Source organism: Ammospiza nelsoni, chromosome 9 (assembly GCF_027579445.1).
Source record: "Ammospiza nelsoni isolate bAmmNel1 chromosome 9, bAmmNel1.pri, whole genome shotgun sequence".
NCBI classification, from domain to species: Eukaryota; Metazoa; Chordata; class Aves; order Passeriformes; family Passerellidae; genus Ammospiza; species Ammospiza nelsoni.
In genome coordinates, this window is record NC_080641.1 from 23,231,579 (window position 1) to 23,258,695 (window position 27,117).

The following is a 27,117-nucleotide window of genomic DNA, read 5'->3' on the forward strand; positions in this document are numbered from 1 at the left end:
TTCAGGAAGAGCTGGTTACTTTTGCTCAGCTATTTTGTGACCTCAGCATGGACATGATCCAAATATACATGCTGACACTTCACCTAGTTGAACTCCAGTGCTCCTTACTGTGTCTTTTACATAAACTTAACTACATACAGATAGGACTTTGAAACAAATACAGAAATTAGCACTACCAAAAATCACAGACGTGTACTGCATTAAACCTCCCCATCTCTCACAAAAATAATACATTAAATTTTAATTTTTAACGTGTTTTATTTCTGCTTAATAGAATTCCTAAAAATAAGTAACTTCTCCAATGAAGCAGTATAAAATACTTTAGAAGCAGAACAAGGTTCAGCTATTCATCCAGATGCTTAGTCTTTTAGAAACATTTTTTAATACAAAAGAATATAATACATCAGAATAAAACTATCTGCATACTACAGTTTCTTGTACACGGTTACTGATGGATTATTATTAAACAGTATTTCTGTTTCTTACAAAATTGTGTGACTTTTGGAAAACAAGCCGGGCAATATGGCAGTGTTGGAAATCTATTTCTTTAAAATAGTAAATCCTGAATTTTCAGGAGAACTTCCTATTTTTTAAAAATGCCTTCATAATACAGTAACACAAGGCCATTAATATTTCTGTGCAGGCTCTTGGAGACCAGTTGTGACAGCAAAGAGAAATAGCTGCTAAGTATGGAAAGTTGGAGCTCTGCGGTATTTTGAAAGCGAAGAAAATAAACTTTACTTCAAAAGTATGATGCACTGGAAGAAGCAAGGAAGAAAGTACCTAAAAAAATCAAGAACAACTTGAGATAACCTCTTGATAGTAAATTTTCCCATGAACCAGAGGCTATCATTTTTTCTATTGAATTCTGTGTATTAAAACTCCTGCTATATACAGATGATAATCTGTTAAGACAGCAAAAGTTTTCTATAATGATCACACAAGTATATGGATGTGGCTCCCTGGCATGAACTTGCCCAGCCCCAAGGAGAAGAGTTGGCCAGAGCCCAGTGGCTCTTTGTATTTTGTGGAACCATATCCTACAGGAAACCAGTACTGTTACTGGGCCAGTGTGCTTCAGTATTTGTTAATAAGGGAAGGAGTCAGTGCTGTGGAAAGCATCAAGTCCCACCTCAGATTCACTCCTGGCCTTCAGTGTGGCTGCACATACCATGAGCAGTAACAAACCCCATGATTTCAGGCTTGCTGAGGTGTCATGGGCTGAGAGCTGGACAGAGCTAAAACACAAATCCATCACATTAATGCCCTGCATGTTCCTCCCGTGCAGCAAATTAATACAATGAGGACAGAAGTCACTCACAGCTCAGGGAGGGGTACATGCAGAGTCCCCACCCCACCTGAATACAGCAACTCCTTTCATTAATTGCCATCACAACAGCCATGGTGGGACCAAATATAATGCTGCTAGCCACTGCCATTCCTACATCCTACTACTGCTGTCAAATCCAATGCCATCCCCAGGAAGCTCATCCCTCTTGCTGGCAGCAGTGGTGCCTCTATCTCCTGCACTCAGCCGGGACTCCATGGCCTGCAGCACCGCCACGGCCTGGCTGGGGGAGTCCACCCCTCTCAAACTTTTTGAATTTCCATCAGCAAGAAGGGGAACAGCACCTACAGCTGTGTCCAAAGAGGTGTTTGTAGCAAGGCAGGAGGGAAGGGGCATGGGGTGCAGGTGCTGAGGTGTCAGTGGCTTCACGTGCAGCAGCAGCTCAGGATGGTAATGGGCCCAGGGCTGACAAAGCCACACACAGCTCCCTGGGACCAGCACTGACCCCTGCTGTGGATCCTGCAGCACAAGCTCCACTTCTGCTAGGAAATACTCTGAATTCAAACACAAGACTTCTGCAGTTATGCTACAGAGAAATCAGCAGCCTGCAAATCTTACTTCATCATCTATGGCAACTGCTATAATCACTATGAATGTGTTTTATCCTGCAGTTTTTCCCCCTGCAGGCATCCGCAAGAAGTTCTGTATCAGAACAAACATTAAAAATATTAGAGCAAGGTTAGATCACTTTGCAGGCAACAGAGGACACACCTGAGATTGCAATGTAGGTGTTACATTGCAAAAGCAGCAAGAAATAAAGCAAAACAATGCAGTATGTGTTAGGTGGAAATGCTGCTCTAAGAAATCTCTGTGGTGCAGAAAGAATTTTAACTAAATAAAATAAATAAATTCAAAGTCCACTAGCAGAGCTGCTGTGATCTTTATGCCGAAGGTTTATTTGTAATTTTTTCCTATCACCAAAGAAAAAATAAGTATATCAACAAGCAAAGTGTAATTCAATCCATCTTGCAATCCTGACAATCGAAGAAAGAACTTGTGGGAGGCCCTGTAAGCAAAAAATCAATATTGCAGCTTTGTGCCGTGCAAATGTGAATACTGCCAAATAGCAGTGCTTAGGGTAAAATGAACTGTTTTGCTCCATTTTCTCCTCTCTGAACAAATGATTTTGAAACGACAGCTTTTTTTTTTGGAGCTATAAAACGTCAAGCAATAACTCCCTGTGCTTTAGGCAAGTGATTGGAATAAATACCTCTTGGCAACAGGTGCAATGACTTAGGACTGAAATTCATTTACATTCAGGAGATAATTCCCGATAAACAGATGCACTGCCACGGGATGGAAGTGTGAACAACCGGCATCTGAATGCTTCAGCATCATTCCGGAGTTTTTTAGACCTAAGTATGTGGCTCTGTCAATAATTACTGTAGTCACCAGCAACTTTGTATCTCCAATGCAATTCCGCAGGAGTATTCCCAACACTGTATTTTCTTAGCCGAGCTGTATTAAACCTGCTGCTTGCCTTACCGAACCTCGAGCAAACCTACTTTGTTAGGCTGTCCTCCGGCAGCCGAAATCAGCATTCCTCCTCTCCCTGCTAATTGCTTCGAGGCAAACTGTGCCCTGGGTGACACCGCTCCTGCTGTCCGCCGCCCAAAATGCTTCCCATCGCAAAGGCTTTTGGTGCCTGGGCTGGGACTTCCAGCACAACCTAAAGATTAACTCAAAATAAGCGTCCATTACCCAATGCAGCATATGCTGTCTCTGATTCACTCATGCTTGAGTATATTAATCAGTGTTGTACGCCAATTTTTAATTTATTTTTTCTTTTTAATGGAAGAAGATTAACACCTAATGAGAAAAAAAAAAAAAAAAACCAAAAAAAACATTGTTTCTGTCCTGCTGACCGTTTTGATTATAGAAAAGCTTCCTGGCAAACATATGTTTCCTGCACATTTTATCTGCTCACAACTTAGTTGAGTGCAGGCTCTTTATTGAAAGGAGCAAATAAACTGTTTTTGTGAGATCGCTTTTCTAAGATAAAAAGATAGAGGGGATGTTTAGTGGCAATCTGCATTCTTTAATTCTTTATTGATCAATCCATAGAAGAAAGACAAACTGAAAGGAAAAATCACAATCAGAATTTCTCCTTTGGTATTTTAGTCTATGAAATGAAAAGTACAAGTCCTGTACAAGAACCGTAATTCAGAATCATGTTTTGGAAATGTGATAAATTCAAATCTGGCTAAAAAAGTTTAATTTAAGTTTGCAAAGCCTTATTTACCATTCCACTGTCTTGGTTCCTTCAGAAAAATGATTTCTTTTTACAAAGATAACCTAAATTTGTCAAAGCACAAAGTAAAGTTAATGATTCACAGCATCCTGCCCACTAGCATACTATGTTTTTGAGCTGTCAATAATAAGAGAGTGTGCTAAGTTTGGTAGATAAAAGCAAAACGGCACCACCACATTTGAATGTTCATTGAATACACAGGGAAAACAGTTGAATGTAAACAGGCTAACATCAGTACTCGACATCAGAAGCAAGGACCTTTGATTAAAACTTAAAGCACAGAGAAAGTCAACATGGAAGTATAAAATTATTTCAAAGAATGAAGATACTGGGAGAACTGAGAATCCAAAACAAATCTCTGCAGAAATAGCTATATATATCTCTGTGAGCAAGGAAATATTGCTTCTTGTGTTATTTGGCTGTAACAGAAAGGTCTTTTGAAAAGAGCACATCTTTTCAAACAGAATGTTTACAGTTGTCTCTTTCACAATCTCTTTTATTTTACCATATCATGCAACATGATGATTTAAGTTCTACACGAGATGAACTGATGTGTCCTGGGCAGCATTTCAATAATATATGTTTAACAAATGTAAAGCCCAATGAAAACTGTGCCGAGAATCCTCTCCCTCTCCACTGAAGTGCACACACGCGCACACGGGAGGGTGCGCGAAGACAGCTGAACACACTTTGCCATCTGAAAATCATGCAAATGCTCAACATGGGTGCCTCAAAGCTTTTGTAATTCCTCAGACAAGTCTCAGCATCCTGCAATTTTCTAAAGAATCCCATGAACTCTGTCAAGGGAGACTTTTCTCCCAGTCTCTCAGCACCGTATATATTTCACACAGACAAGCATGTTATTTTGTTAAACAGCTTTTAAATTATCCAACCGTGGTCAACAGAACGCTACCAACTACTACAAAAGACAGAGGCAATTTAAATGACAACTGTGCTTTCTCATTCTGTCTTTGAAGGAAAAAGCCACTCTGGCAAGCCTGTCTATTAAAAGATTACATTGGCACAGTAAGAGCGTCTGACAGTGCACAGGGGTCTGGAGTTCACAGCTCTCAACTCCTCTTTCAGGGAAACCCAGCAGCCGGGCACAGCCAGCCTGTGCTGCAGCCCAGCACACAAAACCCCACTGTTCAGTTGGGGTCAAATTGGGCAGGAAGTGATCATTTCAAAAATACCCTCCTACAGCTGGATTCTCTACCATTTTATGTATATACTCCTTCTTGTCAATTAAGATGCTGAATGGAACAGACATCGGGAGAAAAGGGATTTTTTAGGAAAAGAAAAGTATTTTCTACTAAGACACACCTCCCTCATTTTTTTAAACTCATTCATAAAAATGGGATTATCTCAAAACAAAGTACATGAAAGTATCTCATTATCTGAACTTTAACAAAGAGGCACAGAGTCCTAAGGAGCAGACCTGACCATTTAAGTTACACTGAAGCCAGGCAACTTCTTCACTGAATAAATGAGCTATGAGGGGTGTTACTTACCACTGGTTTCTAGCATTCTGCTTCTCAGACATTTCATATTTCAATTGCATAACTAAAGTCTGGAAGCTTGTCTCTTACAAAATGGATATATGAATTCCTATCTATAAAAGCTTTTAGAAATATTAAGTAACTAGTGAAGGCTTTTTATAGTATTTTTTTAGATTTTATTTGAACATATTTAGCCTTTTAAAAAATTAAAATTTTAAAAATCTTTGACAAGTTTGAATGTTTTTCATGATTCAGTGTGAGCAGCAAAATTAAAAAGGCATGTAATTTTCTGTAATTATATACTTAATATTCAGTATACATAAACATAAAGTACGTATGTCTGCTTAATGAGATTCAGGAGAGAAGCCAGAGTTACACCCTCTGACTCACACAAGGATTGGTCCTGCCTTCCAGGTTCACTGAAACTTATTACAATTTTCCTTCTATGTTTTCAGTCTCCATGCAATTCTCAAATACAACCCTGTGAGGCTCTGTTCAGCAAAAAAAAAAAAAAAAAGTCAGGGCTTACCTACTTTCTGTACCTTGTTAAATGATTCAGCAAAACCTAAAGTGAGCAGCAGCATCTCAGCCTTTTAATCTAACAGCGTCGATCCTTCCTGTGTAGTGCTGGCAAGGATCTCATTTAAATTCTCCTAAACAGCTCTCACCCCTCATTCAGAAGGGCAAGAATGTGTCTCTCTGAGCCAGCAGAATTAAAGGGCTTTTTTTGATGGTGTTTTTGTTAGGGTTTGGGTGTGTGTGAGGAGAGTGTGTGCACGTTAATAGCAGCAGAGAACAGAGGGCAGGGATGAGTGCTACGCTGACAGACCTGCAGAGCACAGTCCTTCAGTCACCTGGAACCAGAACAGGCAGACTGCAGCCATGCACACATCCCCACATCAGCCCAATATGTCTCGACCCAACTCTGAAGGAATTGCCACTGCTGGAAAAGAGATAGTTTGGTCTTCATGCCCATTTAATCCCTCACCTGCCTGCTGAGGCTGCCATTAGAGTGCTAATTAATGCTAAACTGTGAAAATGGGCTTCTACACTTTGAATCCAGCCACACTGAAACTGGAGAGAAACCACTAATTCCTTTAATGAAAGTCACCAAACCAGAGCCTGGTTCCTGGCAGCATTTTAGCAGTGCCTACATATGGCAGATGGAAACCATGTGATCTAAACATGAAAGTCTAAATATCTAATGTAAAAATACATGTTCTTCAGTTCTCACTTAGCACCACATTGTATTCTCATACGCACGCACCTTTCCCATCCCTTTCAGTGAAGCTGTATGCATGAGAGCAAAACTTTGCCCTCTTGATCTAAAATTATCCCAGTTTAAAACAGTATTCATCTGCCAATGATATTTCTTTGCTTTTGCCAGCCAGATGTCTGTTCTCAGGCTGTAAGAATCTCCTTCCTTTTTTCCTTCACATCATACACATTTGATCCTCTGCCAGCTCACAACAAACACTCTACCCTTTTCTTTCTTGCCATTAAATACACTGCATCTTCAAAATTTCTCTAGGCAAGTAAGTCCCATGGTCTTTGTAAACCCGCCCTGCTGAAGGTTATCTCCAGTTTACCTACTGTGAACTCTCTGAGCACACCACCTGTCAGGAAGGAGAAGCTTCTGAATCAGAAACAACCTCTTAAAAAGGGAGGTAAGACACACAAAGGCTGATGTGTCAGAAATGTTGTTTCAACAGGATTTCCTGTTGAATTATTTCCTCTGCACAGGATACTGGTAGAAGAATAAAAATAAATATGCTTTTATTTTCTATAAAAGTGTATCTTGACAACAATTCATATTTCCAGTTATCGCAATAATTTTTTGATTGGAAACCATGTGTTAGGGAGGGGCAGAGGAAGAGGAAGAAAGGGGAATTTCCATCAGCAGTATTCAGAGTGGCCAGCTGACAAAAGAACTATTTTCTTCCCATCCTTAAGAAACCCAAAGCCTTGTCACCTCAGAGGCTGATAGAAGCCATGCAGAGATGTATCATTTCCTTGGAAATATGTGCATTGGTGAAAGCCAAATCACCCCAGCAGGTGACATGCTGGGGCCTCATAATAACCCTTAGTGTCCTGTGTACATCACCTTCTTAGCAGGCTATACCCTAACCTATGTAAGAAAGTCAAACATTTAATCTCACTAAGATACCTGACAATTCAGGCTCATTTTAAGTAAGATTTAATTCTACAGTAGCCAGAGTTTAAAATGCCAAATACAGCCCTAGTGCTACAAAAATAATAGATTTAATTATTATACAATTACTACCACATGGCAATATTTGAGATCACAACTGCAAACTTAAAAATGGGACATCTTGTTTACAAACAGAATTACATGTACATTAGAAATGGAATCAAGAAACAATATAAGAGTTCATATACTCTCCTTTGTTTCAGTAAAATGATGGGGTGGAGTCAATTGTGACAGTATAATTTATAGTGGAAAAGTTATGTGGTTAATTTTAATGATGGCAAGCTGCTTAAAGAGTGCTTATGAGCATGCAAATAGCACAGCAACCCCCTTCTGGTAAGTATAGCTTCAGAAACATTTCAGAGAACACAGGGGTAGAAAGTAGAACCCTTGAAAACATAAAGGCAAGGATCCTGCAAATGAAATCAAAATATACAGTCATACCTTTTGAAAACAAGAACAGCCATGTGATGAATGTACTTTAACGTAAATGTGCCATCACTTTAAATGTCCCCATAAGTGGATACAAGAGCAGCATGCAATCTTGGAAAATACCTGTCAGAGTGAAAGGCTTTCTTCCTGACCTTACCTTCTATGAAATATTTGTGGATCTTTAAAACACCATTATGGAGAGGAGAGGGATGTACCACACAGTTTTTACAATGTACATAAGGTTCTGGCACATTCTGTGAATCATTAAATAATTCTACATACATACTTAAGAGAATGCTCTGAATAATAAATTGCATAAAGAAAGGAAAACTATTTCATTTTTTGTAAACAAGTAGGTAATTAAAACTCCTATGGAATATATGCAGTTCTGACCTGCTCCCTGGCAAGCAGGGAGTAAGAATAGCAACACAGGTACCATTTCCAGAGTAAATAAATGGAACAGGCACCTTTTCCACCTGTCAAACTGCTGTTAATCACCTGTAAAGGAGCTGCATATCCATATGCCTCATTGCAAACATGAAAGACAAGGGAAAGAAAGGGACAGGATAATTAAATTCCACCAGGACTCAAATTCAGGGCTTCTGAGTTTGAATTCTGGATTTCAGTCCTGGAATTTGTGTCTTCCTCACCAACTTTCACAATGTGTATGGCAAGAATGCTCTCAGCTTTCAGAGAACCAGCTAATGAAGGTTCATATGAAATGAATGAAAAATCAGGATCCCTGAAAGCTCTGAGTACTAAGATAGTAACTGAGCAATTTTCCATTATCGTGTGTAAGAGTTCCATATTTAATACTATTTATATTAGAAAGTAACAAGAGGCATGAATAGGCACTGTAGCACAACACAAAAAGGAAAACTTTGCATTTGCTGATTACTTCAATTTAGAAGCACACATCTAATAGCTGAAAGACTGTCTTTCTAAAGCTCTGCATTGATCTTAATGCAACCCATAAAGAAGGCAAGGGCTAGGAAAGCTCTGCACCACACCCAGGAAAGAAATAACTCTTAGGTGCTCAAATATAAACTCAAAACCAGCAAGATAGAAGTGCTGCACCATTACTACAGATGTGAAAGGTAATTTTCTCAGTAATTAATCTGCACGGTGCTTCACTATCCCAGGTCAGAGTTATCTTTTTAAAAACTCTTTCCCCACATATTTAAAGCAAGTATCTCAGGAGACAGCTGTGAAGTAGAGAAGATCTGACTGCTCCACTTTTTTTCCACACCACCTAAACCAAGGCTTTGTTACCGAGAGCACGGTGCTCTCCTGATCCATTACTGAGGTGTACAAACAGGCAGTCCTGGCAGGGAGAGGGCAGGGATGGATCCTGGCAGGGAGAGGGCAGGGATGGATCCTGGCAGGGAGAGGGCAGGGATGGCTCCAGAGCCCGCTGCAGGGCCAGGGCAGCACTCAGTGCCCAGAGCTCTGCACACCCAGGGCACTCTGCTCTGCACTGCCCACCTCTCAGCCCTGCCGCTGCCTTCTGCAGCGCTGAGTGTTCTTAATCAAGGTAATTTCCATATCGAGCTCAGAGCATGATCAAAGTGGCCATTATGGCAGCGTAATTGAGGAGGGAATTGTTAATCTGCTGGGGATGCCAAGGAGGGAAGGAGAAGGTTAGGGGTGTCCAAAGGCGGCAGGAATGAGCAGGTGTTAGGGTAACTATTTAAATTAGGCATCCTGACACAATCATTTATAACAGGGCTTTAGACTCCCTGGAAGGCACTACAGCTGGATATCCTATCTATTCTACTCAGTAAGCAAATAGCATTTCTTTTGGTCCAAACAGTGACTTTAGTAAGTCTGCAGTGAGTGAGCTGCATTTAATTAAACTATTCTCGGCAACTTAATGCCATAGTACTACTGCAGTGCCTTTTCTATTTCTGCCACTGCTGAATTTGACCTCCAAATCTTTGCTGGGATTCAGCAATGTGCAGCCCACTTTAAATATACAATAAAGGCAATGTTTGAGCTCCAAAATCAAAAGGAACCCTACTTTGCACAACGGTTTTCACATACACAAGCCTCTAGAAGACTGAGAGGGTACTTCATGAATCAAATGCAAAATACAGAAATAGTATTATCTCCCACTGAATTGCTGTCATCTCTGAAGGATGTGTTGAGCTCCAACATTATACAACTCTTCATAGTAGCAATTTTGTAATATTTTATCTACTTGAAAATAATAGGGAATTTTAGGTAAGCAGAATCTTAATTACCTCAATTAAGTTCTCATCCTGCATCACTAATATCATTGGGAGCTTTGTCATTAACCTCAGTGAGTGCAGGACAGATTCTTTAGAATTTAACCTGGATACTCAATATTCTTGTTCTAATGAAAAATGCATTAATGAGCTTCTTTAGACTACTCAATTTTAAAGAAGCATCTTCCCTCAGCAGCCAGCCTCCCTCAACAGCCTAATGGGGCACTGGTGCATGAGTGAGCCAGAACTTGACACAAAGAGTGTTTAGGTCACTCTAAGTCTTTTTATTGACTCAGTGAGCTTCATGTTCAGCCCACCACGGGAAGAGCAACACCTATTGACTCACTTCAGGAACTCCCTGAGGTGGAGATGCTAAAACGTGTATACACTTTTGAAATTAAAACTGGAGTGGTACGGCTGAAAGACTTTATGCAGTGAAATAAACACTATTAAACCAAGAAGTCCTCCCTATAATTAAAAAATGACACAAGTTTTCTACACAGTTTGCACAGAGGATCCTCAATGCATTTCAAACACTACCTTTTTTCCAGTCATCTACTGGGACACATTATGGGAAAACCAGTGATCTTCTGTGACCTTAATTTTATTTTATTAAATGCAGCAGACTCCTCATGCTGAATACGAAATAAAAAATATGCAACCCAGGAAAGCACTTTGAGAAAAAATGCCCTTTGGAAGACCCAATTTCAATCTTGATGTATAATGATACAAATTTGCCAGTGACATTTGAATAAAAATATTATTTATATTATGTGTTCAGACTTCTATTCTGAATTACTAAATTTAGAATGGGCATTGAAGATCAATCTTCAGTCAATGCTTTATAAACATGGGAAATACATATTAGAAATACATCTCAAGTTAGAATAGACTAGTTGTACTCCCCAACTTTAACCACAATTTAGGAGATATTTTCCTTTTCAAATAGCTATCCAACTGGTAGTAGAAAAAGCTCCCAAGTATCAAAATACTCTTTGTTTACACAGCACTGGCTGATGTATTGCTAATAAAGCCTTCAAGGAGAAAATAATGTGAATCGCCCGAGCAAGGGATACTGACACTAGCAGATATTTTATCTTTCCCATAGCTCTAAGGACAATTGAAAAGTATCACTTGTTGCAGTCCCTTGAAAAACTGGGTGGGGGAGAAGGTTAAGAGGTCTAGTATTCCAGCTAGTAAGTGCAGATTAACAAGTCACCACCCACCATAATATCCACTGAGTTTCAGTTATCTGCTGTCTGAGTAACCTGACCAATATTCCAAATGCTAAACACGGAGCCAAATTTGTAGCTGGTTTAGAGCCACATCAAGGTGGGAGAGGTGTAGCTCGTCGTAGCAATAATGTGGGGGTATTCAAATTTGGAAGGGAGGGGACTTATGGAAATCCTTCTCCCTAATTAAATCAGAGAATGAGAGTTTGAAGTGGTAAATAATAAATCACAAAGAATCCTCAATCTGGTTGTCAAGGAAACCAGTATGCCTCTGCCATAATTGCTGTGAGCCCAATCTTGCCCTTTTTGACATCAAGCCTTATCATGCATTCTGGTCAGAGACTGAGAAAGTGGCTTTTCCATTCCTCTCAGGCAGAGCTGGGGCTCGTCTCGGCGCCATCCGTCCCCGCCTGCAGACAGTGATGGGCATGGACCACTGAGCTCCAGCACAGCCCCATCAGCTCCTCACTGAGACACGGGACAGCCACTCCCAGCCAGCCAGACACTGCTCTGCAACGCCACAGCAGCTGTGTTTACTAGGAAAGCATTCCTAATTTACTGGTGCTAACATCTGCAGCCTGGTTATCACACAGCCTGTCACCAGTCCCAGTTATTTCCAGCTCCCTTGTGCTCCTACTCCCTTAAGCACTTCTGGAAGCAGGAATCAGCCATTTGTTTCACTCATGGACATGCAAGATGCTTATGAAAGAGATGAAGAGGGAAAGGGAAGTACAAGACAAATACGCTTTTAAAAGCACAACAAAATAGATTAAAAACTGACTCCATGCCAAGTCATTCAGATAGCTCAATGCATCATTGTCTTCTTCCTCTGCGATGATAATTACCTTCTATAAACATATCCAAACTTGTTTTTTCCTTCTGTTTCTGGTGTAATCACACATGGCCACTGGATAAGCACCAAACTTTGAGCATAAGCAATTCTCAGTGCTTCAACATCAGGAAGGCCAAAAAAGGAGGGTAACTATATTAGTGTCTCTATCTCATCCTTCAAGAAATCCTGAAGCAGATTTTAGAGGAAGTATCTTCAAAGTAAGGAAATGGGAGGAACAACAGGCAAGTACCTTATGGTCCCAGCCGACTTTAAGGAAAAGAAAATCTAGAGACACAGGGAAGAATTGTGAGAATGAAAAAAAACCATATAAACTCCTTTTAAGAACTACAGAGAAAAAAAGACTACCAGAAAAATTTCCTGTAGATTCTTTGAATCTTCTGCAACTAGTAGACTGGTTCCTTGCTGTTTTACTAATGGATAAATTTTCTTTTCATTCCTAATCTGTTCCAAGCAACAACCACTAAAACCATTTCCTTTAATATATTTTTATACATTTAATGTTAACAAAACATGCTAAAAGTAGTAAGACTGATACACCCTTGTGATTTTCATCCTTTGCTGTACACCATTCTAATGATCTCCATTTCTTTCAGTATATAAAGAATGTAAAAGATTCAGCTCAGGATCCAAATTTCAATGGGACTGAGGATGCTCACTGCATAATTCCAAAACTTCATCTTGACACCATATTTGGGTAAAGGTAATTTACTAATTTATATTAAACCATTTTTACTGAAAGGGGTGTGCTAACAACATTTTCGTCTGTCTGCTCAGCTACTACTCAGAGATGGCTATTTAGTCTTATTGACTCTAGCAACTGGCAGCTTTTTTTTGTTAAGTTGGTAGATAAACCAAACATCTCATCAAAACATATGGTGTGACACAATTTTGCTGCTGTAATATTCAACTATTCAAACATTAACTAAGCGCATTGGTAAAATCCTTTGTTCAACAGATCTGTAGACATGCAGTGCATAAAAAGCAACAAATGTTTGTTCCACAGCAGGCTCAATGGAAGCAAACTAAACTCTCCTCCAAACCAATCCAAATCCCTTCCATATTCTTCTTCCAAGGAAATATAATGCTGGTGTTTGGTAGCTAAGAGAGCTTGAATTCAACTCTGAACTTTGTTCCGAAACAATTCATAGTTGCAAAGTATCATGAGATAATTCAGGCTGAAGTGGATTCCTGCCTCTTATATACATACTCAAAATAGTCTTTAATCCAAATGCTTCTTACAGCTATAAAACTTCAATCACATATAGGAAGAATTATTCCTACATAATTTAAGAACTGAAGCCCCTCTAGTTGTCATCCCAGTTAAAAAGGTACAATTATGGATTAGTTACAACCAATTACAGTAATGTACATTACTCTCTGTATGACTGTACATGCCTCTAAAACTTGATTGCCTTACCAGAAAAAAACAAAAAGATAATAAAAGTTTCCATCAGAAACGATAACACAGAAGTAAATGATTGAGCCATTTGAGTATAAATACATTCATTTGCAAAATACACATGTACATCCATCAGAAGAAAAACAGGCCTGTAGCTGATTTACAGATAATTTACTATGGCACACTCTTACTACTATTTCACTCTTATTTGAAAAATTAGTCTGGATTCCTGAGCACAATGACAGGAACCAGTTTATTTTTTGTCTCTTGCTAAATTTCAGTGATCTTGAACCTTTAGGGCTAAATATCTCTGTGACAATCTGTTTTTATCATCCAAGAGTTTCACATACTTCAAGACTCAAAGAACGGTGTCACTGGCTTTCCCAGTGACACATCATGCTGGAAAAGGAGTTCAATATTACCCAGGACCTGCTCCATCATAATCCACTGTGAAAAAAATACCTCTGTTTCTTCTGTTGGTAGGAAGCCATAATAAGCTGATATTTCTCCTCTGAACAATCTTCCAGGTGGCCAATTTGATTTGTCAATTCTTTAGAATTTTTATGTCCTTTGAACAGTATTCTATCCACTATCTTTTGTCTTCACCTTTTTGCTTAGACTCCTGCAATTTTGAACAAAAGCTTTCAAACCTCTTATCCTCTATAACACTAAATTCTGGACTTCGATAAGCTTTGCTATTATGTGGGGAGTTTTCGCAGAGCATGATTGGCTCTTCTTCTGACTCCAGCCTGCTACTCACACCGCATGAACTGGAGCACAGGCAGCTTGTCCTGTAGCTGTGGGAAGCGAGGGCATCCCACCTCTGGCTGTGCCAGCCTGCAGCAGGCAGCAGTGGGGCGCTGCTCCTGTGCTTGTGCAAACTTCAGCTCGCTGCCAGCCTTCAAACCACCCGAGAGCTGTGCTGCAGGGCTGAGCACTGCCTGCTTGAGGAGGTTGGGCGTGGTACCACTAAGCTGGAGATAAGCAGTTTCTGAACAATTCTGAACTCAAATGAAATCTTAATACATGCCTGTATAGCTGAAACATCCACAATTGTCTCCTGCCGTAGTTATGAAAAATGGTTATTAGTTCTAATAGGCCTAAGCTACTTTTAGAGAAATTCTATCTCCAGGCTTCATCACCTACCTAAACATCCTCTTTTTGCCATTACCAGACATTCCTCTATTAAGAAATACAGGCAATGCATCCTGCATTTCCTCACAGAATGCCAACCATATTAGCAAAAAGGACTGGAACCAAAACAGGAATAAAAAATTAAAGGCACTCTGAAACAAACTAGTCATGATGCTTATTTATAGGCGACTTATTTATAGGCCTCTTTCTGGGAGAGTAAGACCAGACTGAAACTCCAAAGCAGCTCACCATAGTATCCCCTTTGTGAAAGTCACAAAACATTAACTCGAGGAAAAAGCTCTGCGTGCAGGGCACTGTTCCACTGACCCTTTTCTTTCTTTCTTTCCCTGGTCCTTGTCCTTCTCCTTCCAGGTACCTGACAGGATTAGATACAGTTCACAATCTCCAGTTGAAAACAAAAATTGTCTTAGTATCAGATTCAATATAAAAACATCCTAGCTGCAGAGGACTGATAATTTTAAAGGCTACTATGGCCAATGATTTTGAAAGACAAAGCATTTCTTATGACAATCCTACAGACTTATAAATCAGAAACCCTTCAATTTTTAAAGTTCTGTTTTAGGCACTTCCTGTTAGCCCTGGGACACCAAGGCTGTAACAGCCACAGGAGATGGCATATCAGAAGACAAAACAAGGGGTATCTCACCCCAGTAGCTAGTGAGAAGCTTTATGAGGCTTTCCCATCATCTTCCTTCACCTGTATAGCAATAAACCAGCCAGCGGAGCAGACAAAGGAGATAAATTTGTGCAAGCCTTGCTCAGGAGGGCTGCTGGAACTAGGACACCGAAGAATATCAGAGTGGAGGCAGTGTTACCAAGAAAAAACAAATTTGGCACTAATATGAAATACCTGACAGTTTGGAGTCTAAAACTTGATCAGTTCTGAAGGTTTGTGCTTTATGAAAAGTAACCACTAAGACACCTGCAGAATAATTCAATGAATTGGAATCTTGGCTTCTTTTCTTTTTCTGAAAATACCACATTTTTCTTAGGTCTGCCAACAGTTTGAACAAGTAGCCTTAGATTAGAAAGGTGTGACTTGGTAAACAAACATACAAAAAATTAACTTGTGAATTATAAGTACTTGAAATAGAATCTGCTGTGCCCACAATTCATATTAACATGGTAAGCTCTTACAGAATGCCTTTTCAAGGAAAGAAATATATTCCTTGTGTGTTCAAGTATAGAGCCATAAACCATATGAGACCCTATTTATTTCAAATTTCCCATGATGCCATTTACTCCAGCTTTTAACCTTTTATGTGACATTGAGCTATTTTACAATCATAAAATAGTAGGGAAAAACGACCTGTTAATTTGAAAGGGACACATTACAACATCTCTCCCCGGCGCTATAATATTTTAATTTCTTTTTTCCAAGGGAAACCAGTTGGAAAGTGACCATCTGCTAGTCTCTTAGCACTATTCAAGCAAAGCAATGCACAAAATGTCCTCCTTTCCCAGAAAGAGTAGGACCATTAACTGAAAGGAATTTAGGATATTGTCATGTGAGTTTAACAGATTGATTAACAACAAAATTCAATCTCCATTTCTTAAATTATTGTTAAATATACTGACTATAAGATGATGATATAAAACTGCTGCACACTGTATGACATCTAGAGCAGTATAAGAAATCGGAAACTTCCCAAGAAATAAATCAGTATTATTAAATCTCCTATGCAAATAGTGTTCTTCTATTTTGAGTGTTAAACTAAATGCAAGCACACTTTACAAGTACAGTTCTATTTCTCACTTCAAAATACACAATGTGCTTTGGACACTGGGTAAGTTTTCAGTATCACTCAAGGTTTTGAATATTTCAAAACAGTTGATAACGGCAGTGAAAGAGGAAACTCGACAAGCTCTCCATGCTGATAAATATAGAACTTTTTGGATGAGTAGAGCTCAATGGAGCCGTAATCTTGGCTGGCACCTGTACATGATACTATAACACATACAGCTAGAACTGCAAGTTTGTGAGAATAAATTAAATTCAATTCGCATTCATGTTAGCACTTTAAAAGATGTTGTCAGTACAACTTTGTATGCATGCAAGCCACTGCACTTTTTAAAGTTTTACCCTTAATGTTTAGAATTCAAGCACAGTGTCTCTAAGGGTTAGGAGATACACTGGCTGCATCTTAGTTGGCCTTTATCCACATTATTCACATCTGCACCTCCTCAACATGCCTAACTAAACTGCAAATTAGGCTGAAAATAAAGTAACTACATTTCAATTTGTTAAATTCTAAACGAGTTTATCGTATCTGAATTGTGAAATATAGCAGATGTCAAACGCCCTTACCAAAATGTACTCTACAGTTGCCTTAAATCTGCACTATATTTTACTTTAAAAGCATTTTTTCTCTTGTTCCTCCTCCTAGTCTCTCTCTCCCTATGAAAAAAACAATCAAGCAATTCAGGAATTTATACCAGTAGCAAAATACTTGCTAAATATAAAAGACAGTTTCTCGCTGTTTTATGGAATAAATAGATCTTTTTGATCAGCAATTAATGACATAGTAGTCATATCCATTTGCCCAATAAATGTGTGAGTCTTACTGCTTTCCTTATTTTTATTTATAAATTTCATAATGGCAGTAAGGCACTTTAAACTGTATTTCTCAGGGAATACTGCACTTTGGGGACTGTTAAAAGTCACTTTGCCTTCAGCCTTTATCACCCTACGTGAGGTACAATAAACACCGAGAAATGTGCTGCCTATTGTGTGCCTTGTTATAAAGTTTAGGTCCAGCAATTCTCCTGTCCTTTCAGTTTGAATTTCCTTTCTTCCCAAGCCTTTCTCAGACATGTTCTTAGCCAGTCTAACTGATTCATCCTAATTTTAGATGACACACTGAGTTGAGCAGTACAGGCTCAAGTTATGCAACTTTAGCCATTCACATGGCTAAAACCTTACCTACTGCTTATTCCATTCAGCTGTGGCTAGGGAGTACTGCTCACTCATATGTTAGACTCTGGGCCTTTTCCCTAAAATATTTCACTATTCCATAAGAAATTTCCTGTGCTCTTTTTCAGTGTCCGGTTTCCAGTAGCCACACATTGCCAGGCTTCAATTGAGTCAAACAGACCTTGCTCACAATGTTTCTCAGGATCCAGAGCACACTTAATAGAAATTCACTGAAGGTTGTACATCATTTATGGAATCTCTTTACCCTGGGGAAAGACAATCTAGTGGTATTTTTGCAAGGTACAGAGAAGAGTTCTAGTCAAGCAGTAAACTACAAAATCTATTCAGAAGACAGTGATCCTCTAAACTTGCTAGGATGTCATGCAGATGTTCAAAAGCCACATTATCTGCAATTGCCTTGGTTCTTGGATTGGCTGAATCAGACAAGAGAAGGCCAAGGCTACAAACTTGCTGTGAAGATACAATTGTTAATTCTCTACGTGGCTCTAATACTCACACAAAAAGCCAAGCATGCACATAAATATGCATTTATTTGCTGTTATGTTAATTTTGTTAAAAACCATCAGTAGTTGATAAGCTGAACAATGTGTGCAATTTTGAAAGGCTTTGCAAACATAGATGTCTGACTTGACCTTATGACTATTTTCTCCTTCAGGCAAACCAATATTATAACCAGAACAACACGAGAGGATGAACATTGTTGGGGAGTTGCTCACTGTGCCTGTCATACCCCGTTAATGCAACTTTGATTTGCCTTTGTTCTGACAGTAGCAAACAGCTGCTTGTAAATGAGCCACAGTCCCTGGGCTGCCTCCCATTATTCCACACTTTTGTTTGACAAGGTCACTTGCTGTGGGGATTTTGGGGAGAAAGAGTGTGCAGCCTATGGAATTAGAGTTAAACCACAGGCAACCCAGCTTGAATGCTCTTATTATATTTTTTTTCATAGCACCAGCAAAGCAAAAATAACAAAGAGAAAATCTTTTACTCCGTGAGCAAGTCAAACTTTTCTTTTTCCCAGTGTTCATTTCATAATCCTAAAACTATCTTACAAAAAGCAAGTCATGTTTCCATAAATCCCCTTTCATTCAAATCTTAACAGGATTTATATGAAAGATGTATTTAATTACAAAACAGGATTAACAAAAACAGATTAATATTGTTTTGTTCATCCACTGCTACAATTCATCAGGAGACAATACTGAGCTACAGCTAACAGCAACTCCAACAAACACTGCAAAAACATGAAGAAACAATCTGATTTATGCCAGTTTTCACAGGAAATCAATTTATTTTTGATAGGAACTAAAGCACATTAGTCTTCCAGAAAGAAAAGCATCTCATAAGCAAATTATTGCTATGATAGCTGATATAAGGGCAAGCAGACATTTCTCTGGCTGGGGTTTTATGATGCTGAATTAAACTGTAAAATCAGTTCACAAAGATATTAGGATAGTACCTAGTGCTATCAAATCATCCCTGAACCTTCATTTTCCAATTTGACCTGTGATCTTGAAGGCAGTGAAAGCTGTCATTTAGGATAGCCTGTTTCTTTGTGACAACTGTTGCTTTTGAAGCCACGCATAAACAAGGAATAGGTAGCAAATATTCAAAGGGATGGTTGATGTCATGGGAGGAGATAGCCAGTGGCAGTCTGCAACCACAGATGAATCACTGCAGTGCGCTTTCAAAACTTACAAGTGAAAAGAAAAGAGCTACTGACTTTAAAAACGCCTTTCAGGCTCTTCAAGAAGGGTCACTGAAAACAATGAATGGAAATCAGTCCAAAAACCTCCCCCAGCAGCCAGCTAAGCTATTCCAAAGGGACAGCCCGATTGTTCAGATTTTTATCTCATCAACCCAAAAAGTGACTGAGCTCTTCCTGCCCTGAATCGTTTGCTTCCTAGCTCTTTGTTTCGCCACTGGAAGAAATGTCTTCATCACAAAGGCCTCTGCATCCGCATTGAAGAAAAGCACACAGACATTTCTGGAATCTTTGACTTAAAAGTTGAGTCTCCTGATGTTCTCAACAAAAAAGCAAAGATGACTGTTAGACAAGTTTACACATCTTCCCCAGACTCACTGAAAATGCTGACTGAGCTTGGAAGATTAGATTTATGACAATAGGATTGGGATAGCCAGCCTTCTACTCTCTTCCTCTCCAGCTAATTCAGCTTGAATCTCACTCTCCACCACAAATCTGTCAACGTGCAGGTAAGAGAAGTCTTCCCAAGTTTCAGCTGGAAGTAGTTTCCCTTGTCAAATGCAAGTTACAAAATACATAATTAGTGACATACCTAAAATATTCTAACCGGATTACACTTGAATTATCCAGTGCTAACAAGCAGTCATCAACAACAAAGTCTAATGATAATTCATGGTGACAACACTCACTTTCCAATAAAGCACCCTGAAAACACTCCAGTAGCTGACTGCCAGAGTGCAGGATGGGAGGTTGTTAGCCTCATTTGTATTCACAGGCAGGCAAATCACTAAAAGTCATTTACATCCTTCCATCTTTCTTAGTTCATGTCAACAGCAGGTGGTCTATCGATACTACCTTTGAAATAAGTAGGTGGCTTAAATTGCCTTCAAATTTCAGTAAAAGCCCTGAATTATAGAATAGACCTTGAGTCTTAACTTTCCTGTTTTCTTTGTATGGGCTGTAATAGAACATGAATAAGTACAGCATGCACTTTGTTCATATTTAATCTACATTAAAAACTTAGTTTTGCACATAAATCTAGGCACCTTAATCTTGAGCCTCAGCAGACAGTCGCAGACACGACCATTATGAGCTCAACAAAGTGAGTTACAGACGTTTATTTGTAAGGGTTTGAGTAAAATCCGCAACAGATTACAAAAGATTTCTATAGATGATTTTCTTTTTTTTTTTTTTGTTAAAACACACATTTTTGGGATAAACAAATGAAGATTGACTTTTGAATCCTTCCATGCATGTGTTTAAGTTTCCCTGCTGTTAGCCCACTGGGAACTACTCCTCTGAATAGATTACGTTCACTACACACTCCTAGGGACATATGTCTTCTATTTTTCTTTGTGGCATTGTGACTATTTCTAACAGTCAGTTTAAAAACACAAATGTCTGTTGTCAATCAGGACCAGTTTCTGATGAAGTGAGAAGAAACACTGCCTGAGACAAGAATCAAGGCCATCTTCATGCCCAAAAGAATACACAGCCAGCAGTAAGCAACATCACAAATGTGTTAAACAAATCCAGAATAGATTAAAGTAACTAAAACTAGCATTTGGTTGCTTTTCTTCTGTGATGTTTGCTTTCACATTTTGACAACTCCCTCAGAATTTGTGTGAAATTCAGTGTCCGCCAGCATTACTACTTTGATGTCTGCTTTCAAACTTCCATAAAGAGCAGCGACTTTTGAAACACAGAGGTCAGTAAGAACTCTGCAGACTGTGCAGATTATGCTAAATTAATTCCCATGTTTTGGTCAGCAGGTGGAGAAAGCATAATACACTGTCTCAGTATCCCTGAAAACCAAAGCTGGGGTCAGTCCCCACCAAGCCATTGCAAATTCAGAGGCTTTGTTTATTACCCTGTCAGGCTTCAGCTTAGCATTAGTAAAATATGACATGCAGGATTCACATTTAAAGGTCTGAGTAAGATTTTGTTGCTAATAAATACACATATTTGTTTATACGGTTGGGATTTTTCTGTGTGAAAAATGGTAAGGATGCTGAAGGTGTCCCCTGAGCTACCAAGCATAAGGGAGCCTGTACTTCACAACGAGTTAAAGATTGTTTAAAGACCAGGACAGTCATTAAGCTGTATTTACTGTCTAGACAGGAATAGCTCCACCTAACCATTCCCAAAGGTTGTTAGCATTTCTAAAAATTAAGCAGCAGCAGGAAAAGGTTAAGATCAACTTACTAATTAAGTTACACTCACAGAAATCTGGAGAGGGGAAGGGAATGTAAATATGAATAGCATCCCCCAGTTTGAGTTCAAATCCTTAAATACAGGGCTTGCTTTACTAAGGAAAACATTAGGACTGAGCATCAGAGTGCAGTTGATGCCCAGACATGGGGCTGCACAAAAATGCCATTAGTCTGAGACAGATAAACTCCAAGGGGTTTCTTTTATCTAAGTTATGGTAGACACAAGCCATGTTTTTTTTTCCTTACTGTAAATCTGCAGTCTACTGAGTCTACGGGTAGAGTACATTCACTGGTCTTTCCTAGCTTTTGGTGTTAAAAGGTGAATTCAAGATAACTGCCAAACAATGAGGAATGTTCGAAGGCTAGTTGTGATGTTAATTGAATGGTAAAAGCAGATATTTAGGTCACTTCCACCGGTGGTTAGAAAATTCCCAAGGGCATTTGACAGGAAAACAGAACTCCTTCAAGGAGCTACACAGGCAGCAACCGAGACAAAAGAGATCCCTTCTGGTGACAAGTATTACTCAGAAATTCCTGAGCAAGTGGTGAGACTGGATCGTCTGAGAGATCCCTCAGACTCCCAGGTGGGACAGAAGCTCTGCTGCTCCACAGGTTCTTGTAGGTGGAAACCCTGAGTGCAGCTCAGAGAGGTCTCTGCTTTCCCTGCCCCACAGCTCTCCCTGCACAGCACAGGCAGCATCGCAGGGCTTGCCTACAGGCTGCACATGAGAAGAGTCTGTTGATGCAACAATAATAATTTAAATCCTAATCCAAGGAATAACTGCATAAGCAAGGAGCAGGAGACAAGCGGAGCCATCCATATCTCTGGAAACAGAAATGATTAATGTAAATCAAATTGTTCAGAATCACTTAAATTGCCATTTAAATCAAAGTCCAATTATTTAAACTGTCAGAAAGGAACCTATATTTAGATAACCAATTTATCCTTATTTACTTTTATCTTTTATCTGTACTTTATTATAAAATAAAGGATAACTCAGTGATTGTTAACAAAACACATTGACAAACATAGATTTTAAAATGAATTTGCATTTCCCTTTCTCAATTTGTAGATCTATCTACCTTAATGCTATTTCAATGGAGACTTTTACATTTTTCCTCTTTCCTTATATTGAAAAGAGTAAATAAGTACTATTTTTTTTAATTAAATGAGTATCAAGTTTATTTTATTTATTTATTTATGTTGGACATTTTCTGGTGGAAAAAAACTAAAACAGACTGGAATTCTACTTAACACACAGTTCTTCAAATCTTGGGCATTATCACAAGATCACCATGTAAATTAGGTTATCCAACTGGTTTGTATTACCAATGGACATATTTAAAAAGCACTTTTTCTGGAATGAAAAATTGAATTGTTTGGGTTTGGTGACCGGGTCACACAAAATTTTAAAACCAAGTTAGTCCCATCCTCTCACTTTAAAAAAATTAGTAACATATCAGAAGAAAATAAAAGGAAAAAAAAGAGATTTTTCCACTTTAACTGTTCCTAGATAACTTTAACTTTTAACAGAAATTGTCACAGAATTGAAATGAACGGAATGAATGGAAACGAACAAAGAAATCCCAAACTATTTCTACACCTGCAGAGGACAGCACTATGCCTAAAGCTAATTTAGCACCTTCCCATTCTTTTGTTCCAGACCGAGTCACTGCTTCCGCCGTTCCTGGCAGAGAAAGCGAACCGGTCGGGCTGGAATATTGCTTATTACACGCAAGCCGAGCCGTGCCCGCAAGGGAAGCCCAGCACCTGCAGGCGCCCGGGGCTCTGCCCGCCCACCCTGCCCGGCACGGGGAGAGCAATGAAAACAGCTCTCCTGGCATCACTCCTGCTAGGCACACACTAATGACCTTCCTTGTTTTTTTCCTTCCTCCTACTTGCCTGATAATGAACTCCGGGTATGACACTGGCACTCTTACTGGGGAGAAATAATAAACTGCAATTCCACCTCTTCCCTGCCCATCTCTTTGGGCGGGTGGAATAATGGTGATGCCTACATTTTCTTCTCCTTTTCCCTCAGAAAAAAAAAAAAAAGGTTAATAAGCCATTCAGCATTTGCTTTTCATGGAAAACAGTATGTCTGGATTAATTAGCATTTTCCAGGTAGCACAGTAACAGCATTTTGAGTGCTCAATACCAGGTTGTTCCAGAAACCTATTACAAAATTGTAACCCAAAAGCAGTTGAGGATTCATTCATTTTAGAAGAGAAGAAATAATTCTGGCTACAACTGCAGCAGTAACTTGGCCTAGAACTGACAGAGACAGTCTATTGCATTGGATCTGAAGCATGACCAGAGATGAGTGACCCAGTTAGAAGCACTTGCTCTCCTCTGAGATCACTGACAGCAAGCCTTCGTGCTTTCAGACAATTTATACTTGATCGAGGTTGGAGGGTACATATCTAACACAGGGCTATTCTAGAACTGCATTGTGCAGGGTTTCTTGTACCTTCCCCAAGCAAACAGGATGGGCATGTGGACCCGTTCAACCTGGAGCTTTGGGTGGCCTGAGAAGAGATAAATGTTCATCTCCTATCAAGCATAGAAGACATTTTCCAAATTTCCAGCTCCTGTGTAAATGCACCTGCACGGAAGTATTTCTGTGTAAAAGGTGGGAGATGGCACCAGCAGCCAAAGAAGACCCATTCCTGGCAGGCTGACCTCTGAAAGATGATAAATGTAGGAACCAGTGTTCACCTCCAGATCTCAGATGGAAGAAGAGGCCTGCAAGCAGTCCTCAGTGCTACTGAGAACTAAGTCCCAGAAAAACTCATTCTCTATGGGCTAGCAGCTCACAGCTCCAGGTTAAACCACTGGCAACTTCACATCCTACCTAGGAGTTCCACAAAGGTACAGGGATCACAGTGCTCTTACGAGATTGGGACCACATAGCTAATGTTAAGCAAGACCAAGGCTGAATGTCCTATCTCCAAACCTCCCAGGCCAATATTGCAAATGTCTGAAGATTACTGCTCCCAGAATTAGCAGTTACTTACTGACAAAAACTGATACTAAAAAGAAAAAAATGCAAAGATCAGCTACATACATATATATGATGAAGAAAAGAGGCCAAAACTAAAACCAAACTGAATAGAGTATCTCAATTGATCTGTACAGTCCCATTTGTATTATTATATTTCCAGAAAGGCATCACACAGTTTCAGAGCAAGACATCTGCCAAGCTAATGAGAGCCCAAGAGCCAAAACAAAAGTACAAATAAGTACTAAGAAATCAAAAATCCCCAAACTGTTAGGTAGATTCCACTGTCTAAAACTACAGGTGCTTAGGAAGAAATTATTTCTTAACTGTAACATAAACATTTACAAAAGATGGTATTTCTTCATCTGGTGTTCATCAGAAACTTTTGCTCAAGTCTCAGAGCAGCAGCCTGCAAGTTTTGCTTCTTCCAGCACAAAAAAACCAAAAGGGGCTGTCACCAGGGATGGGAAAAAGAAAACCTTGAAGAGCTGGCTCAGAGCAACTAAATACTTCAAATCCAAATTTTAGTCACTTCAACATGTTTGGAAGCGATGCAGGTTGGCTGAGAGCCATCCTCAGCCCAACAAGTGTACCTCACCAGCTGGCATGACACAGACAAGAGCCCCCAACACCTCGGGAGGGAGCAGTCGGGAACAGAACGGGTGAATTAATGCAGCACTCCAGGTTGTGTGCCTGGGCAAAACTGTTTGTTCTTCGGCTCCAGTTTCAAAGTCAGTCAGCATTTAAGCTGCTTGCTCTCTAGCTCAGATTTCAAAATCAGTGTTTGTGTTTTATTGTTTTACAGTTCAGCAAGACCAAGCACAATTAGCTTGTAAAATACTACACTGCCTGTCTTCAAGGTTGAGGGAGGGTGAGGAAGCACAGTGTCAATAGTGAGCAGTTACACACTTGGGCACCTCTGGGCACGCTCACTTTTATGCCACAGTGTGCTCGGGCAGCTGCTGAACTTGCTGCAAACCACGAAGAATAAAACTGTGCAGTCAACAGCAAAGTCACCCTTGTTTGCATTTGCAAGGCCAGGCCCATTGAAATGCCACATTTCTGCTGTCCTGGGAAGAACTACACTGGGAGGATGTGTGGATCCAGCAGGGACAGGAGCAATTTACTTACTGTAAACGTTACTGATTTTTTAGTTCAAGATAATGTTTCAAGAAGTTGTTTTGGATGCACAGTGAAGTTTCTGATCAGAGGAGGCTGAACATACTGGAATTAGGATTTGAATGAGCAAGAACAGTGTTTCAGGGGTGTTTTCTGCTGGGAATCCATTGGGTTCTGAGGCCCCATGCCATGTGCAGGGCCGGAGGCTCTTGAGAGCTCCATGTGTGAAACCTGCAGCTCCTCTGAGGAGAAACATCTATTAAAGCATTACAGAAATGGCTCAGAATCGACAAATATCAGTCCTGTGGGGTACAAAATCAACCCAACAGAGGTGAAGAGCTGATTTGTGTTTAAGTACCTGCAGGAGGGACAGCCTCACTAGCAACTGCGCTCACAAACACAGCAAGCAGAACATAGGACAAAGCTCCAAGAAGCTGGGCACATTTCAAAGCAGCACATTCTAAAGAGAAACTCTCATTGCTGTCTGGACACAAAGTGCACTTCCTTCTGACCAGTTCTGAAATGTGAAGTCCACCCTGGATACATACTGTGACAAATACCTGTATGATACAAATCCCTGAACTTCTGTATGAAACAAACAATCCAAGTGATCAGTCTAGGATATAAAAAGGTTACTTCTTGAGTAATGAGTGTTTGACAGCCTCAGTGCTGTTTTGGTAATTTATCAGATTAAGGATCTTCCAGTGGAATGTCAAACTCAACATTCCTAATGATAAAGTTTAAAAAATTTAAAGACAAAAAAATAAGAAAGACCATCAGAAATACCTCCCTCAAGCCATATTAAGTATTTTGATGCAGTTTGTAGCTACAGCTACATCATTCAAATGCTGTAAGTATTTTGAAAGGTACTAATCAGGGGTTCATAAATACTTATTGATACACTCTAGTGGTATTTTTCATTTTTTTAGAAGTGTGTATGAGCATGCCAGCTATTCCTAAAACAGAAATATGTATGAGAAAGCTGTTATTCTACATTATTTTCCACAAGATATGTGAATTTAGCCAGAGGCTATCAGTCTTGAAAGAACACTACTTTTAGAAAGCTTAGTCACATGTTTTATTTCATTTTTTCTATTCTGTTTTTCTCAGTAGAAACGTACTTGTACAAATGTGATTGCCTCAACTCCTGGCTCCATACCTACAGGGAAAATCCACAAGTGCGTGCATGCAGTTGTTTTGGAAGATCTCAGTTTATTTTCTAGCAATTACTACTCACTAGTTACAATGATGCATTACCAGATTACCCATTCCAATTGCTTATTAAAGTATGAACAGGGTATCTCAAGTCTGTTAAAGACATAATCCTGGGGGTGCCTCTTCTGGTCTCTGGACAACAAAACACACATCCCCAAACATCAGCGCTCCATTTCCCTTTCAGACACACGAGGTACCTTCTAGCTAATAGCCCAATTAATCTTGAGGATGTACTTGAAAAGAAAGTTGAAATCTTGTTTGGATAATGAAGTAGAGATTACAGGATGCCTAAGAGGAAATTGTGCCATACAAGCACAAATTG

The 27,117-nt window shown here is 39.5% G+C and overlaps 1 protein-coding gene across 3 annotated transcripts in view; it reads right to left on the minus strand.

Annotated features, from left to right (window-relative positions):
* The window catches only part of ADGRL2 (adhesion G protein-coupled receptor L2), a 156,078-nt gene that overhangs the window by 72,232 nt on the left and 56,729 nt on the right, over window positions 1–27,117 (minus strand). The window lies entirely within an intron of this gene.